The sequence below is a fragment of the Protopterus annectens genome, chromosome 7.part0, assembly GCF_019279795.1.
Source record: "Protopterus annectens isolate FY-2018-M chromosome 7.part0, PAN1.0, whole genome shotgun sequence".
Classification (NCBI taxonomy): Eukaryota; Metazoa; Chordata; order Ceratodontiformes; family Protopteridae; genus Protopterus; species Protopterus annectens.
The window spans coordinates 1545568589-1545585021 of record NC_056739.1 but is presented as its reverse complement, the minus strand read 5'-3'; the positions used below and the strand labels follow the sequence as shown (position 1 = coordinate 1545585021).

The following is a 16433-nucleotide window of genomic DNA, read 5'->3' as shown; positions in this document are numbered from 1 at the left end:
CAAGGCAAGAGGATCTTGCGTAGGAAAGTAGTTTTGTGGTGTATGTCTAAGAAAACTCTTCACCTGTGACTGACACAAACATGCATGTACTACAGTCTTTGTGTTAGGACTTGACATCAGCATCCTTTCACATTTCATATAGCCAATTTTTCTCACTACTGATTTAATGTCATGTATTAATTCGAATAGGGCTGGTTTTGAATCTGTTTTTGCCACCTGATTCACACTGCCTTTTTGTTTGTGATTACCATTCCCTTCTCTGGCTTTTGGTCATGGTTCAGTTTTTTCCTCATTTTCATCCAGTTCTACAGGGTCTTTTGCTAATATAAACCAAAAAGGAGCAGATGTTTTATCTGCCAAGGATGTTGTGCTGTGTTTGTTTTATTTCTGTCCAAAAACAATGGGTGCATCTGTGAGTGTTCTATAAGCCTTTCCACATGTGCTTCACCATCATGGCCCACTTGTTTAAGAACAGTTTTGCTACATTAACATGCAGATGTTACGTCCTAGACACGGAGTCTGTCTCTTGTTTCCTGTACTGAAGGATGTATAAACAGTAAAACTGCATGTTTGGCAGGTAAAGACTGATTGCTTCCCATCCTGCATTCTAGGTTAAGTTTCTGATTTTAATTGATCAGCAGACTGTAAAACACCCTCCCTCCAAAAATGTAGTGAATTTTGAGTGTAATACCTCCTCATGTAGACTTTTAAATTCCACCACATTCCCTTGAAAAATATGGATCTGATGTCCTCTTTATTCCTCCTCACGATAGGGTCTTGAATCGGATCCTCAGATCCATCTCGGTCATATTCTCCAGACTTGGATCTGACTCTCTAGCTCCTCCCTCTTGCCCATAATGCTCTACACCCACCCAAGCACCTCAGATCCTGTTTGCCACTTCAGCATCTGGATGTGGATCTCTGTGCTGTCGAGCTGTTGTCGCTTTAGTCACAAATTTCATTGCTAGTGTTTCCATTCTCCTTTTGTTTCCTTTTTCGTTGGCTTTGTAAGTGGTATACTCCCTCTGTCTTCCTACTTAGTTTACTTGTGTGTGTGAGTGCAGTTTTAGTATAGCTACGTCTTTCTTTTTCTAACCTTTTAACTTTAAGCCTGTCCTTTTGTCTTAAAAAAAAAAGGTAGTGATATTTAGATGTCCTTCTATTCAATGTTGCAGTATTCTTTACATGTGTGACGTTCTCTGCCCAACCAGCTTTTTGCTACTGCAAGATATGTGGGATGTCGCACATATGTGCTGACAACATCCACCATAAAAGGACACCCGTATGTACAATCCTCAGAAAACTTTCCTGCCGCCATACAGAACCCTTGACTAGCACATCTGTCTGCTGCCTGATTCTGTTCATTGCTGCCAGCTTTCAGATAAGTATCCAATTGGGGATTTGTTTCTGTGCTACTTTCTTTTGTACTTAGTTTGTGTCATCCAGGAAGGGCTAGTGTAGGTGTGGAAGGCAGATAATGGAAAGAACCGAAGAATCCTGAGTGATCCTTGCCATGATCTTTGTCTTTTCTTATTAGGCCCCAGTAACGACCATTGTTCCTGTTCCATCTCTCAGGCCTTTGTCCCTAAAACTTTACATAGCCAACTTTTGGCTTTGAATCTTTATTTAGAGAATCAATGACTTAGTCTGGCTAAGGACATTATGGAGGGTTCCGTGGGTGCTTTGGTTGAGACAGTTTTGAAGAGGAAGGTTAGCAAGCCTAGGCCTGAATCCTGTCCGGCTGCGCCTCTTTCCACTAACGTATCCCTTGAGGTTAGTGAAGACCTGGTGGTACTTTTGGAGGCTTGTTCCGGTTCCTTGGTGGGTACCTCATTGGAAGACGCTAAGGAATCTGACCTAGGCACGTCCTTAGAGGCAGTGCAGGCATCCATTACGGAAAGACAAGGGAAACCACAGCTCATCATACTTGAGGGCCCTAGGGACAGACCTCCTACTCCAGTTCGGGAACACATTCCAGAGTCAGTCGCAGAATTTAGGCCTACGTTGGGTTCTTCCATATCTCTTCATGCAGAAATGCATGTTAGGAAAAAACAGAAAAACAGACACACTCAAGTCCCTTCCTCTCAAGGCTTTGATAGTCTTGAAGCCTTCCTCTACTGTTTCTGTTCCTCCTTTCACTTCCTGTCCTGTTCAAAGAGTTAGGGAACAGGTATTACCCGATTATGATGATTCTTCCTCTGATGAGGATTCCTTAGCACATTCTATACAAATTACCTCCCCTTTAGAATATGCCTCTCCAGAGGAGGAGTCCTCTGATGAGGATTCCTTAGCACATTCTACACAAATTACCTCCCCTTTAGAATATGCCTCTCCAGAGGAGGAGTCCAGTGGGGGTGATTCCCAAGTAGGAGATTTCTTTTTATGGGACCATTAACAAAATGATGGAATTTTTAAGTGGGACTGCTCACAGATTTCAGAACAGCTAAAAAGGTATTATGATCTTCTACATATGGAAGTTCCTCCCCCTTCCACTGTATGTCCTGTTTTGCCAGCTTTCTTAGACACTTTTGCTTCCTTTTCTAAGGCCCCTGACTCACAGGCACCTGCTCCTAAAAGGCCAGATAGGTTCTATAAGGTGCTTTATGACTGCATATTCTAGCGCAAGTGTCCTTCAGCTGATCCAGCAGTTATGTCCAGGTATTCATTGGCCCTACTTTCTCAGGCCTCTTAAGCTGTTGCTCAACTTCCAGATTCTGACATTAAAAATCAGGTTACGTCTCTCTTAGCAGCAGCTTCTGAAGTGGCTAGGCATTTCATTAAATGCCGTTATGATGCTGTGTAGGTATTCTTTAGAGCAGCTGCCTCTTGTTCTGTACTTGGAAGCCACTCTTGGTTGAGGCTCCAACCATTGCCAGATAACATTAAAGCAAAATTGCTGGATGCACCTCTAGGTAAATCTGCTCTTTTTGGTTCTGCAGCTACAGACTTATTTAAGGCCTTGCAAGAGAAGGGAAAGGAACTTCAAGATTTGAAGCACCTTTTTGTTTCTCCTGTTCCAAAATTCCATTAAAATTTTCTGACAAAAACATCCTTTGTTAGAAGACCAGCACATCTGTCTTCCTTCTCTTCTTCTAGATCTACAAAGACTGCTAGGAGTCCAAGTCTACTAGCTCTGCACCTCCCCCAACCAACAGCCCTTTCCAGCTAGGCCAAGTACTCTGTGACTACCAACCTCTTCCAAGTCATACCCCTCTATCTCTTCATCTGTCTCTCCCCTTTCCAGCTTGGGCAAGGAGCACTCAGGATTATTTGGTTCTTTCCATTAGCCAACAGGGATATTTCATGACTTGGAAAAATCTCCCCCTTCATGGGAGATCCTCAGCCTCCCACAAACCAATTGTGTTTGTTTCCAGAGGCTCTAAAATAATTACTTTCTCAAGGCACAATTCAACAGGTGCCATTGGACCAGATATGCAGAGGTTTCTATTCAAGAATGTTTCTTGTCCCCAGAAAAGATGGACCTTTGAGACCAAATTTGGATCTTTCCACATGCTGTCTTTACAGACTTTTTCTCCTGATTCCCCCTCAGTCTTACATGACCTGTCTAGACATCCCCATCCATCCATCCTCTTTACAGGAAATTTTTACGTTTCTGTGTGGCTTTTTTACACTTTCAGTTCTCTGGCTTGCCTTTTGGACTTTCAACTGCCCCAAGGGTATTCACAAAGTGCTTGTCCCCTGTGATTGCTTTCCTAAGGGGTAAGGGTATTCAGGTATGTCCATACCGGGACAGTCTTCTTTTTCTGGCTCCTCTATCAGAACATCTGACTCAAAATCTACAGTTCGACATCCTTCTCCTACAAAGTCTGAGGCTCACCATAAATTTCAAAGTCTTCCCTGTCCCCTTCACAAGACCTCCTCTTTCTAGGGTGTAGGTTCAGAACAGACCTTATGATGGCCTTTCTTCCAACAGACAAGATTCAGTCCCTCACTTCCTTCATCGAAAAGACTTCTGCCTCTCTCCTCCATTACAGCCAGGAAGTTTGAGACTTCTAGGCTTTATGGCATCCAGAAATACCCATGCTGCCCATTGCAAAACTCCACAGGAGAACATTTCAGTGGTACCCAAAATCAGTCTGGATGCAGCATGCTCACCATTTGGAATTTGTCATCTCTCCTCTCCCTTACCTAAAAACTGAGCTGCTTTGGTAGATTCAACAATTTCCTCTTGCTCAGAATATTGTGGCAGACACATTAAGCAGATCCATGATTCAATACCATACATGCATGCTTCACAGGGATGTGTTTCTGGACTTGGTCCACTGGTGGGATACTCCTCTTCTAGATCTGTTTGCCTCCCCTCTGAACAAACCGCTTCCTCTATTTTGTGCTAGACTCCCACATCCACTGGCTTGGAAGGTGAACACCCTATCTTTTTCATGGAAAGGGATGTTTCTTTATGCACCCGCCCTTTACTCTTATTCAAAAAGTCCTGCTGAAAATTCAGCAGGACAAACCCAATATCTTGCTGGTGGCTCCCTTTTGCCCAAGACAGCATTGGTTCCCTCTTCTTCTGCATTTAGCCAAGGGCAGTCATCACAAGTTACCTGGCAGGGTGGACCTGCTCACACAAGGTAAGGGATCTCTGCTTCATCCACATTTGTCAGCCCTACAGCTGACCCCCTCTGGGTGATCAACTTTTGATTCCTTTCAGGCACCTTTTTTCAGAGGACATGGTTAGGGTTCTGCTTCTGCAACAGGCCAGGAAGCCCAGTGCTAGAAAATCTTACTTATCCAAGTGGAAGAGGTTTTCATTTTGGTGTCTTTCATGAAATCTGGATCCGATTTCAGTGGAAGTTCCACTGATTCTTTCTTAGTGTGAGTTGAACAGTGATTTGGCGTACTCATCAGTGAAAGTTCACTTGTCACCTATTTCAGCATTTCTGCCATTCTCTCCACCTTTGGCTTCCAGATTGGAAGTAAAATGTTTTCTTAAAGGTGTCCTTTATATTAAACCTCCCAGTAAACCAATTCCACCTCCCTGGGATTTGAATTATGTTTTAGAGAAGCTTACTGTGGCCCCTTTTGAACCTGTAGATTCAGCTTCTTTAAAATCTTGCACTTGGAAAACAGTTCTGTTAGTTTTAACCTAGGAGAGTTTCTGAAATTCAAGCTTTGTTGGCTTCTCCTCCCTTTCTGGTTTTCCATAAGGCAAGGGTCTCTGTGTACCAGTCCTTCCTTTATGCCCAAGATGGTGAATGAGTTGTATCTTAATCTATTCAGTTGCCCACTTTCTTCTCTTCTCCTCAGTCCTCCAGTTAAAGGATCTCACACGCCTTGGATGTGCATAGACAAATCTGATCTTATTTGGATAAGACTAAAGCCTTCAGAAAGTCTGATCAGGTATTTGTTTTCACCCCAGGGCTCTGGGTTTGCTCTAAACAAGACTATTTCTTGGATATCTAAGGCAATTTTGTTTTGTTATGATTTCCACAGTAAGACACTTTCTGCTCCTGTTAAGGCTGACTCCACTAGGTCTGTGGCTTCCACAGGTGCATTCTTTAAAGATCTGGATACTAACTCTCTTTCTATTTCAGAGTCTGCTACATGGTCTTTTGTGCATACTTTCACCAAACATTACAATTTGGACACCATCTCTAGATCTAGAGCTGGGTTTGCTAGAGCCATTCTCCATGACTTTTTTGAAAGCTCTTCAGTTCAAAACTCTTCTGCTCATTCCTCCTCCCAGGGTTCCTACTAAGCTTTGGTATTCTCCCACATGTAAAAAATTCTGCAGCATTGAATAGAAGGGCATAGAATAGTTGTGTAATATCTTCCCATAACCATAGATGTCCTTCTCTTCTATGTTGCAGTATTCCATCCCTCCCTCCTTCCCCACTATATCTTGTTTCTTTCCTCAAATGGCATATTATTGTTCATTAGGTTTGGTGCTCCTTCTGGAGCAACATAGTTCTGAGGATTGTACATGCGGACGTCCTTTTATGGCCGACATTGTCCCATGTACCTTGTAGTAGCTAAAAGCTGTTGTATGATGGCCGGATGTTGGGTTGCTTGGTAGGAGGACTTCCCACATTTAAAGAATACTACCACATAGAAAAAAGGGACATCTATGGTTATGGTAAGATATTACACAACAATTTTTTTTATAGTTAGAGTTCATTATAGCTTATAGATGTTCTTTGTGTTCACTGTTGCAGTCATCACCTTGTAGGTTATCCCTGCTGTGGTAGCCCTCGGCCGGTCTGAATAACCAGAGTCAATGTTTTTCTGCGTTGGCTGCTGTCGCTTGCTGACTGACGTCCGGTTGTCAGTGTTATAAAGTAAGGCAGCTGATGTCATTACATCAAGTCTTTCTTGCCATGAAACCCATAGCAGAAGCAGTTCGCAAGTGTGCCGGTCGGTCGCTTCCAGAGTTTGAATTACAGCTGAAAACGGCTAAAGCTAAGTACCCCATTGGGGATCCTTTTTTCTAGCACTAACTAATGTCCGAAAAAGTTAACAATTGTCTCACCTGTGGAAAGCAAATCCCACACCGAGACTTCCATTCATACTGCGTCACTTGTTTAGGCTCAGACCACGACGTCCCCTATTGCCGGTTCTGTGCCCTCTTTAACGTGAGAACCATTCATCGTAGAGTTCTTATTATAGCCATGTATTTTCGTCTTCCAACTTCGCATTCCGAAATGGCATCCATCAGCCAACAATCCATAGACATTCCGAAAAAATGTAAAGATAGAGACAGACGACACAAGGCTAAGCTTTCTGACGACTCTACTGCTAAGAGGTCATCAGTTCTCCGTAATTCAGTGGGGTGCCATCGCAGCCCCTGATGCCCAATCTGATACCGTCGCAAGCCTCTACCGAGACCCTTTAGGCATCCGGTATGCTGCAGAAATCTTCTTAGTCTTTCGAGCCTTTGGTTGTCTCTGCCTATGTTGGGTCCAGAGCCGTGACGCAGGCACCGGCTTCTGAGGAGGTTTTTAGCACTACCAAATCTAGACAAAAACTGACCTCTTTTCATCTGACTAACATTTCTCTCAGACCGATGGATACTCTTAGGCCTAGAAGCAAGGCCACTCCTAGGAAATCTACCTCTAGCCACCATCTTTTTCTTGCTCCACCACCCCAAGCTCAAATGCTTAAAATGACAGAGGATCTTATCTCCCTTATCAGGGGGAGTCAGGCCACAACTTCTAAAAGGAAAAGAGACCCTTCTCCTGATATACTGACAGAACAGGATTCTGAGGAGTCTGATTATTCAGATTTTGAAGAGGGACAGCAACCTCTGACTGCTTATGAGGATTCAGATGCAGCGGAATCCATTCCTTCTACCTCCCCACCAGAGGATTTTTCCTTTGGGGAAACCCTTCACACACCCTAAGGGAACATTTCCACTGGGAATCCCAGGACTTCCCTCAGTCTAAGAAAAGACTGAGTTTCTAGACCTACCCCAGCAGAGACCCTTGGCCATCCCCTCTATCTTAGAGGTGGTGGATGATGTCTTCCATGAATCCAACTTAGCTCCTGACGCCCTCCCACCTGCTCCCAGTAAACCTGACAGGTATTACAGAGTACCAGATTCTCACAAATAACCTGTACAGAAATCCTGCTGCAGACCCAGAGGTCATTACACAGGGACCAAAAGGTATTCCTTCTGAGAACAGATGGGGTAAAAAAGTATACACCTCTGCACCCTTAGCTATCAGAGCACTCAGCTGTCAGTTCCACATGTTAAAATATCAACAACACACTTTGGAACTATTAAAGCAAAAGATTTCAACCTTTCCTGATGGTGCCAATTCAAAAGAGTTAGCAGATTTTAATGCATTCTATTTGTCAAGTGGCCAAACACTCCTTACACGGTGGATATGATGCCCTAGAAGCCTCAAGCAGGGCAGCAGTTTCAGGATATGTCATTAGGAGACATGCATGGTTGAAGGAACAACCTCTCCCTGATCATGTCAAGTCTAAATTCATTGATGCACCTTGGATAAGGGCTGCTTGTTTGGAGTAAAAGCAAAAGAGGTGCTTAAAAAGATGGAAGACAAAGCAAAGTCTATGCAAACTGTTGAAGATTTCTTTCAGGTACAACCTCCTAGGTTCAGCAGGAATTTTCCCTCAAAACACTGGTCCTTTCCTGCACCTAGCAGACAGGGGCAAGGTAAGCCCTGCAGGGCCAGACCACCAAGATTCCTATCCCAGGGACAGCAGAGAACCAAACAGTGGACCACTCCTGCTCCAAAGGCAGGGAGTTCTAGGCCACCCCTCTATGGCAAAAACTCTGAATGACTCCCTCTTCCCCCTCTGCCCTTCTTTCACTTACCAAAAGCTAGGAGAAAGGCTCTCCCTCTGCAAAGAAAATTGGCTTTCTGTAACAAAGGACCAATGTTTCTTAAAGATCATTTTTCAGGGATACACATTCTCCTTCAACGAACTCCTATTTCCAAGAGGGTACCCAGACTTACCTCCAAATCAATGGGCAGAGGTATTGAAACAAGCCCAAACTCTCATATCCTAAGGGGCAGTAGAATCTGTCCCCTCAGATCAAACAGGCAAAGGCTTTTATTCCAAACTATTCCTTGTTCCCAGAAAAGAGAGCACTTGGTGCCCCATCCTGGATCTATCCATTCTGAACACCTCCCTGGTGGTCCCCAAATTCAAAGTGCTAACTTTACAGCAGGTGCTGCCTAGGCTGACAAAAAATGCCTGGTTAGTTACCCTAGTTCTAAGACGCCTACCTCCACATCCCCATAAGTGAATCGTGCAGGAAATTCCTTCACTTCAGAGTAGGTTCACAACACTTTCAGTTCTCTCCGCTATCCTTTGGCTTATCTACTGCTCCCAGGATATTCACCAAATGCTTAGCCCCGGCCATAGCCTTTTGCAGACAGAAAAATATGCAGATTTACCCTTATCTGGATGACTGCCTCATTCAGGCAAAGTGCAAAGAAAAGCAACTCAAGGACTTCCTCTTTGTCAAAACCCTCCTAACATCCTTAGGGTTATACCATCAACGAGAAGAAATCAAAGCAAATACCCTCCAGGAAGATCATTTTCTTGGGAGCACTGCTGGACACAGCATCCCAAATGGCCTTCCTATCCCCAGAAAAGCAGAGCTTCCTGCCTCTCTACTTTACCCACCTGGCTTCCAGAAGTCACCTCACTGTGAGGAAGTTCCTGTAAGCCTTGGGGTACATGGCATCTTGCATCCTTCTAATTCCTCTGGTCAGGCTTCACATGAGAAAACTTCAGTGGTACCTAAAGAACCTTTGGTGTCAGCACGCTCAACCTCTAGAGAGGTCTCTCCCTCTGATCCCCTGTAGAAGGGCCGAGCTTCTCTGGTGGGCAGGAGCCTGTGCCAAGAACAAGGGTCTTTCTTTCACCTTCTGCCAGCCGGGCAGACCATTACCACCGACACCTCAGACATTGCTTGGGGTGCTCACCTACAAGGCAGGTGTACCCAAAGTCTTTGGGATGCCCAGCAACTTCCCTTACACATCAACCAGAAGGAAATTATAGCAGTACGGAAGGCTTTGACATCCTTCAAACCCCATCTCAAGCCAGGGGTTCTCCTTATCAAAACAGACAACACCACAGTAATGTGGTACATTAACAAACAGGGAGGGACCCAATCTTACCCTCTGTGCAGGCTAGCCATGAACTTCTGGCTGACTGCCTCTTCCATGGGATTACACCTAATAGCCCAATACCTACCAGGGATCAACAACACCCTGGAAGACCGCTTAAGCAGAAACTTACTGGACCCCCACGAATGGCAGCTCCACAGAAAAATCTTTTTACAAATCACTCAGGAGTGGGGGACTCCGGAGGTGGATCTCTTTGCTTCGCATCTCGACCATCAGCTGAAAAAATTCTGCACTAGGGAGTATCACCACCTAGTGTGGAAGGTGGATGCCTTGACCTTCCCCTGGAGCACCCTCATTGTGTAAGCATTCCCTCCTCTGCCTCTTATTCCCAAGGTAATGATCAAGATAAGGGAGGAGAAACCTAAGGCCATCCTTATTGCTCCAGACTGGCTCAGACAACATTGGTACCTCTTACTGTACTGCCTGACATTACAGCCTTGCCAGGCAGCTTCCCCTGATCTCAGACCCCTTGACTCGGGTGGGAGGGAGGGGAATGCTACACCCAGACTTGTAGACTCTCAAACTATCATCATGGGTAATACTCTAAAGGCAAACAAGGGCCCCTGTTAAGCAAACCGGTCCTAGACATTATCCCAAAGGCCAGAAGGCCCAGCACCAGAAAATCTTATGCAGGAAAATGGAAAAGATTCATCTCCTGGAGCCAGTCCAGAGAGGGCAATACCTCACAACCTTCCATCCCTCTTATCCTGGACTACCTAGCGGTGCTACTTAATAATGGCCTCTCCTTCTCTTCTATTAAAATCCATACCTCAGCCATTTCCGCTCATTTTGATACAGAGCAGCTCCTGTTCTCCCATCCTTCGATTAAACAATTCCTCAGAGGGGCTTCCAATATCAGACCTCCCAGAAGGCCACCCACACCAGCCTGGGACCTGAATTATGTTTTGAAAAACTAATCTTACTACCCTTCAAACCTGCTGCTTCAACAGAACTAAGATACCTCTCCTGGAGAACTGCTTTTCTCCTAGCTATCACCTCAGCCAGAAGGGTTTCAGAACTTTAGGCACTGATGGCCATTGAGCCCTTCATCTTTTTCCATGCAGACAAGGTCTCCCTGAGGACTAATCCCTCCTCTATGCCCAAGGTGGTATCTAATGTGATGCAAGCAGGCCATACACCTACCCACCTTCTTTCCTAACCCACAAAACAAGGGGGAAATAATTTTGCACTCACTAGACGTGCACAGACAGCTCAGATACTATCTGGACCATTCTAAACCGTTCAGGAAACCAGACCAACTACTTGTCAGCTTTGCCCCAGGGGCAGAGGGGAAGTCCATTTCCAAGCAAACCATTTCCAAATGGATATCACTCTGCATCCATTTCTGCTACAGATTACATGGGAACCCCCCCCCCAAGTCTGTTTGAACCCATTCCACTAGGGCAGCCTGCACTTTCACAGCTTCCCACTAGGGCAGCCTCCACTTTCACAGCTTCCCTCTGAGGAGTTCCCATCAGGGACATCCTGGAAGCTGCCACCTGGACTTCTCTCCATACCTTTACCAAGTATTACCACCTACCTCTATTATGCCATAAATGTAGTTTTGCCACCAGGGCCATTTTACCATATTTCCATGGGCTTCTGGTTAAGGCAAGAAAAACTGAGGTAATGGCGTTGGCTGTCTTGCTTTATAGTACTGACGACCTGACGTCAGTCAGCAAGCAACAGCAGCCGACACAGAAAAACATTGACTCTGGTATTCAGGCTGGCCGAGGGCGACCACAGCAGGGATAATCCACAGATGGTGACTACAACAGTGAATACACTCTAACATCTACAGTTATGGTAAGTGTACACAACTGTACTTCTCTCTTTTTCCGTAAAGTGTTTTTGTCAGCTTTCAAGCCAGTTCCGATGCTGTCATGTCTGACAAAACCCTCCCTAGGGTTCAAACATTGCACTTCTTGTAGGTATAAGATCCCCAGTCAAGATGCCCACAAGGAGTGCATATATATTTTTAGGTGTGGATCAGTTGAAATCTGATTGTGAAGTGTGCGTATCTTTCAATCCGTGAGCTCTTGTGTATAGACATAATAACTTAATCTTAAGGGTTCATCTTCGCCTAAGGCTCAAACCCCTTCTTTGGCTTCAGTTTCTTCTTCTTCATCTAAAGAAGCAAAAAAGAGGTCTCTCTCTCTCTCTGCTTCTCTGAGACCATCTGGAACCGAAGTTCAAAACTAAGAAAACTTCAGATCCGACCCCCTTGGATCTGAAGAAAATGTCTACTCCAGATCCACCAGCTTCCTCGGATCCAGGGGAAGTAATAACATTGTCACCTCCTTCTTCATCGGCTCCGGTGTTGGATCCCATGGCTCTAGATTTGTGTACTCTGAGCAAGTCTCCTACCCATTCTGTTAAGTCCAAATACTCCTGACCCCCTTGTTGGCTTCTTCCAGGTTGTCTAGAAGCTGGTCCTGGGTAGACATGGCCAGGACGATGAGGAGATTCCTCAAGACCCAGATTCAGATGGGGGTAGTGTTGACTCCATCCCTATTGGATCTTTGAGCTACCTGGGCCATACCATCAAGACTATTTCTCCAATCCTTTCCCTGGCTTTGGAGTTGTGGGTTTCTGGACTCCTGTGTGTGTCTAGGTCGGTGCCAGGGAAGCCTCCTTCCTCGATGCTGATGCTACCCTTGATCAGCCCTGTTTCTATTCCCGCAAAGCGGATCTTGGAGCCAAGATGTCTCTGCCTGGTCTAGGGAGTGGGATCAGCTCCGTCCTTGTTGGAGCCCTCTCTTCCCTTAGGGTCCTAGGCCCTCGACAGTTCAGATCTGATTCCCGCTGGAGGTCATGGATCTGGTGATGTTCTTCGTGTTTCACTGTTGCAGTCATTACATTTAGGCAATCTGCTTGCAGGTTGCCCTCAGTCAGCCTGATTAACAAAGTCTTGGGTCCTGTGTCGGTTGCTGTCTCTTCTTCCATGACGTCAGGTTGTCAGGGGTATAAAACATGCAGCTGATGCCATTACATCAGGCTTTCTTGCCGTGCGGTGCCCAAAGCAGAAGCAGTTTGCAAGTGCCGGTCATCCGGCTCCTGAAATTTTCATTTTCGAGTTTCAGAACCGAAGTTGTCAACTAAAAGCTAAGTACCCCGTTGGGGAAACTTTTTTTCTTGCTCCTTACCGATGTCAGTAAAAGTTAATAATTGCATTACTTGTGAAAAGCAAATACCTCATAAAGATTTTCATTTATACTGTATTCCTTGCCTAGGCCCTGACCACGACATACCTTGCTGTCAGTTTTGTGCTTTATTTAATCAGCGCACTATCTGTCATCTGTATATTTTTGCCTCTAAATATTTTGGTTCTTGGTTTAATTATCCAGAAATGTCGGTTAGCCATCCGACTACCGGGATTCTGAAAAAACACAAAGATAAAGACAGAGACAAACCGCCGAGGTCCAAAACTGCTGACGACGCTTTTCTTAAACCAGTTGCCAGTTTGTCGGTGCTCAGGTGCTTCTGATTCACAGGCCACTACTGAGACCCATTCGGAGTCTAGTGTGCTGCGAGATATTTCAACTATGGAACCCACGGATGTCTCTCCCTTGGATGGGTCCAGAACTGCTGTGCAGGCACCGGCTTCTGAGGGTGTATTCAGGCCCTATGGACTTGCATATTAAATCGACGTCTCCTTCATTACAAAGGCCTAAATCTCGATCCATGTCTAAAACCGATGCCCAGGCCACATGCTCAGGACTTTATGCCTAAAAAACAAATGATACAAATGGCTGAAGATCCTAATAACTCTAATCAGGGGGTAGCAAACCTCCCCCTTCTAAGAGGCCTAGGGCTGAGCTCAATTATGAATCATCTTGTCAGGATTTTTAACATGTTGACAAGCGAATGGGGGAGCCTTGATATAGACCTGTTTGCCTCCCCCCAGAACTACCAATTGGACAAATTTTGCACAAGGGCTCCCCACAAACAAGCCTGTTTATGCCCCCCCCCCTGCTGCCTCTGCTCTCCAAAGTACTACTAAAAGTCAAACAGGACAAACCAAGGATGGTTTTGATTGCTCCAGACTGGCCGCGCCAACACTGGCGCCCCCTCCTACGCAGTGTGTCACGGTTATCTCCATGGCACCTGTCTCAGACTCCTTCCCTGTTGTCTCAGCAGGAGAACCAGTTTCTGCAACCTCAGCTTCCAACACTGAACCTTGCAGCCTGGCTGCTTCCTTAAACTCTCCCTTACCATCCCTCAGTAAACTTGTGATGGATGTCATCTTAGAGGCAAGGAGGCCTAGTACTAGAAAATCTTATGCTGAAAAATGGAAAAGATTCTGTGCCTGGAACCAGTCTCAAGGGATGAGCACAGCAGTGCCCAATTTACCTCAGATTTTACAATACTTAACTGAGATGCTTCACAAGGGCCTGTCTTTTTCCTCCATTAAAATCCATGCCTCAGCCATTTCAGCTCATTATAACACAGAACCTCCCATCTTCTCTCATCCACTGCTCAAGCAGTTCCTCAGAGGGGCCAGAAATTTGAGACCACCCAGGAGAGCTCCAACCCCAGCCTGGGACTTTAATTTTGTATTGGAGAAACTCTCTCTACCTCCTTTCGAGCCATCTGCTACTGCAGACTTAAAATTTCTTTCTTGTAAAACAGCTTTCCTTTTAGCAATCACTTCACCTAGAAGGGTATCTGAATTACAAGCCCTCATGGCAGTGGAGCCTTTTATCATCTTTATGTGGACAGGGTATCACTCAGAACCAATCCATCCTTCATGCCCAAGGTGGTATCTAGTGTGGCTCTTAATCAGTCCATTCATTTACCAACCTTCTTTCCCAATCCACAGAACAAAGGGGAACTGATGCTGCATTCCTTGGATGTGCACAGACAACTTAGATCCTACTAGGACAGGACTAAACCTCAAAGAAAATATGAACAACTGCTGGTAGCATTTTCTGCAGGGGCTGAGGGGAAGGCTATTTCAAAACAAAACCATTTCTAAATAGATACGCCATTGCATTAATTTCTGTTATAAGCACCATGGAAAACCTATCCCCCAAGAAATCAGACCCCACTCCACCAGGGCTGCATCTACTTCTACAGCCTTTCTCAGAGGCGTTCCTACCAGGAACATCCTAGAAGCTGCTACCTGGAGTTCTGTACATACTCTCACCAAGCATTATTTGCCAATTTTCTCTAATTCCAGAGCTGGCTTTGCCACTGCAGTCTTGCCAGGGCCTTATAGCTGGCCCTAATGCTGTTTAAACTCCTCCTCCCAACCATAGCTTTGTGAATCTACCCAAATGTAATGACTGCAACAGTGGAACACGAAAAACATAGTACAGCTGTGTACACTTACCATAAATGTAGATGTTAAGAGTGGATTCACTGTTGCAGTCTTGGTTACCCTCCCTCCTGCCCCCTAACTTCTTTTGGCTATACCTCTACTTTCCTTTACTATGCTTAAAAGCTTTTTTGGTGTATTTGCTTTTTTTGTTGGAGGTATACCTTTGTGTTTTCATGTTTAATTGCTTCCCATTAGGTGGGCACCTGACATCTGAGACAAGAAAACTGATGTAATGGTGTTGGCTGCATGTTTTATACCTCTGACGTCATGGAAGAAGGGACAGCAACCAACGCAGGACCCAAGACTTTGTTAATCAGGCCGATTGAGGGCAACCTGCAAGCAGATTACCCAAATGTAATGACTGCAACAGTGAATGCACTCAAACATCTACATTTATGGTAAGTCTACACAACTGTACTTTATCCCTAGCCTCCTGCCGTTTCTGGCCTCGACTTTGGGAGAGGCCCTTTCTGTCTCCCCTGGTCTGTCAGCCTTTGAAGTAGTGGAGAGGGTTTTCTCCCAAGGTGGAGAACTGTCACCTCATTTCCTGCAACCTACCCCTGTACCCCCTTCAGGTCGGGGCCTTGTGCCCATTCGGTCTGTCCTGAGTCGACCCATCCTGAGCAGTCTCCAGGATCTTCCTGCCCAAGTGAAATCCCCTTCTTACAATACTTCCCTGTAGTGCCCCGCTGAAGAAATTCCTTTGAAGAAGACATGCAAAAGGAGGCACATTGACCCTAATGGAGTAATTAACTGAAGACACTGACTTCGATGAGGAGGAAGGATCCCCCCCGATCCCCACCTGAAGACACTGACTTCGATGAGGAGGAAGGAACCCCCCCGATCCCCACCTGAAGACTTCTCCTTTGGGGATATTCTGGAAATCTTGAAGCAGAAAGGTGTGTGGTCTTCCCAACCTCCTCCAACTGAGGAGTCAGTGCTCTTGGAGGTGTTCGGGGCAGGCCCATCTGCATCTTGGTTGACCCACTCCTGGCGGACAACCTCATTAACTTGGTTTCCCATTGGGCATGGAAGGAACCACATACTGTCAAGCCCATTCCCAAACACCCCAATAGGTTGCTGGCTCCACCAACCAACAAAAAACATTGGAGTAAGGATCCCGTAGTTGATGACATCGTCGTAGCGGCCACCACTAAAGATCTGTCAGAGGAGACTGCCAATATCCATCTGCCTAACAAGATGTCTAGAGCATTGGACAGGATTGGAAAGCACATTTGTCTCGCCCACTTTTGTGCTGCACTTGTTAAATTACCTCGCTCACTTTACCCAGCTGCAGAGAGATCTGATGAAGGAACTTTCAATGTTCTTCGTCTCACATTGATGCAGTCATAACCTGTGGGGTAGTCCGCTGTCCTCGATCGGCCCGAATACCAAAGAGCTGGGCTGGCATCGGTCATTGTCGCCTAGAGCTGACGTCAGTACGTCGTAGTACATAAGCGCATGACCGACGCCATATCCTC

The 16433-nt window shown here is 45.5% G+C and overlaps 1 protein-coding gene across 1 annotated transcript in view; it reads left to right on the top strand.

Moving 5' to 3' along the window:
• The window catches only part of LOC122807119 (haloacid dehalogenase-like hydrolase domain-containing 5), an 865954-nt gene that overhangs the window by 674804 nt on the left and 174717 nt on the right, over positions 1 to 16433 (top strand). The window lies entirely within an intron of this gene.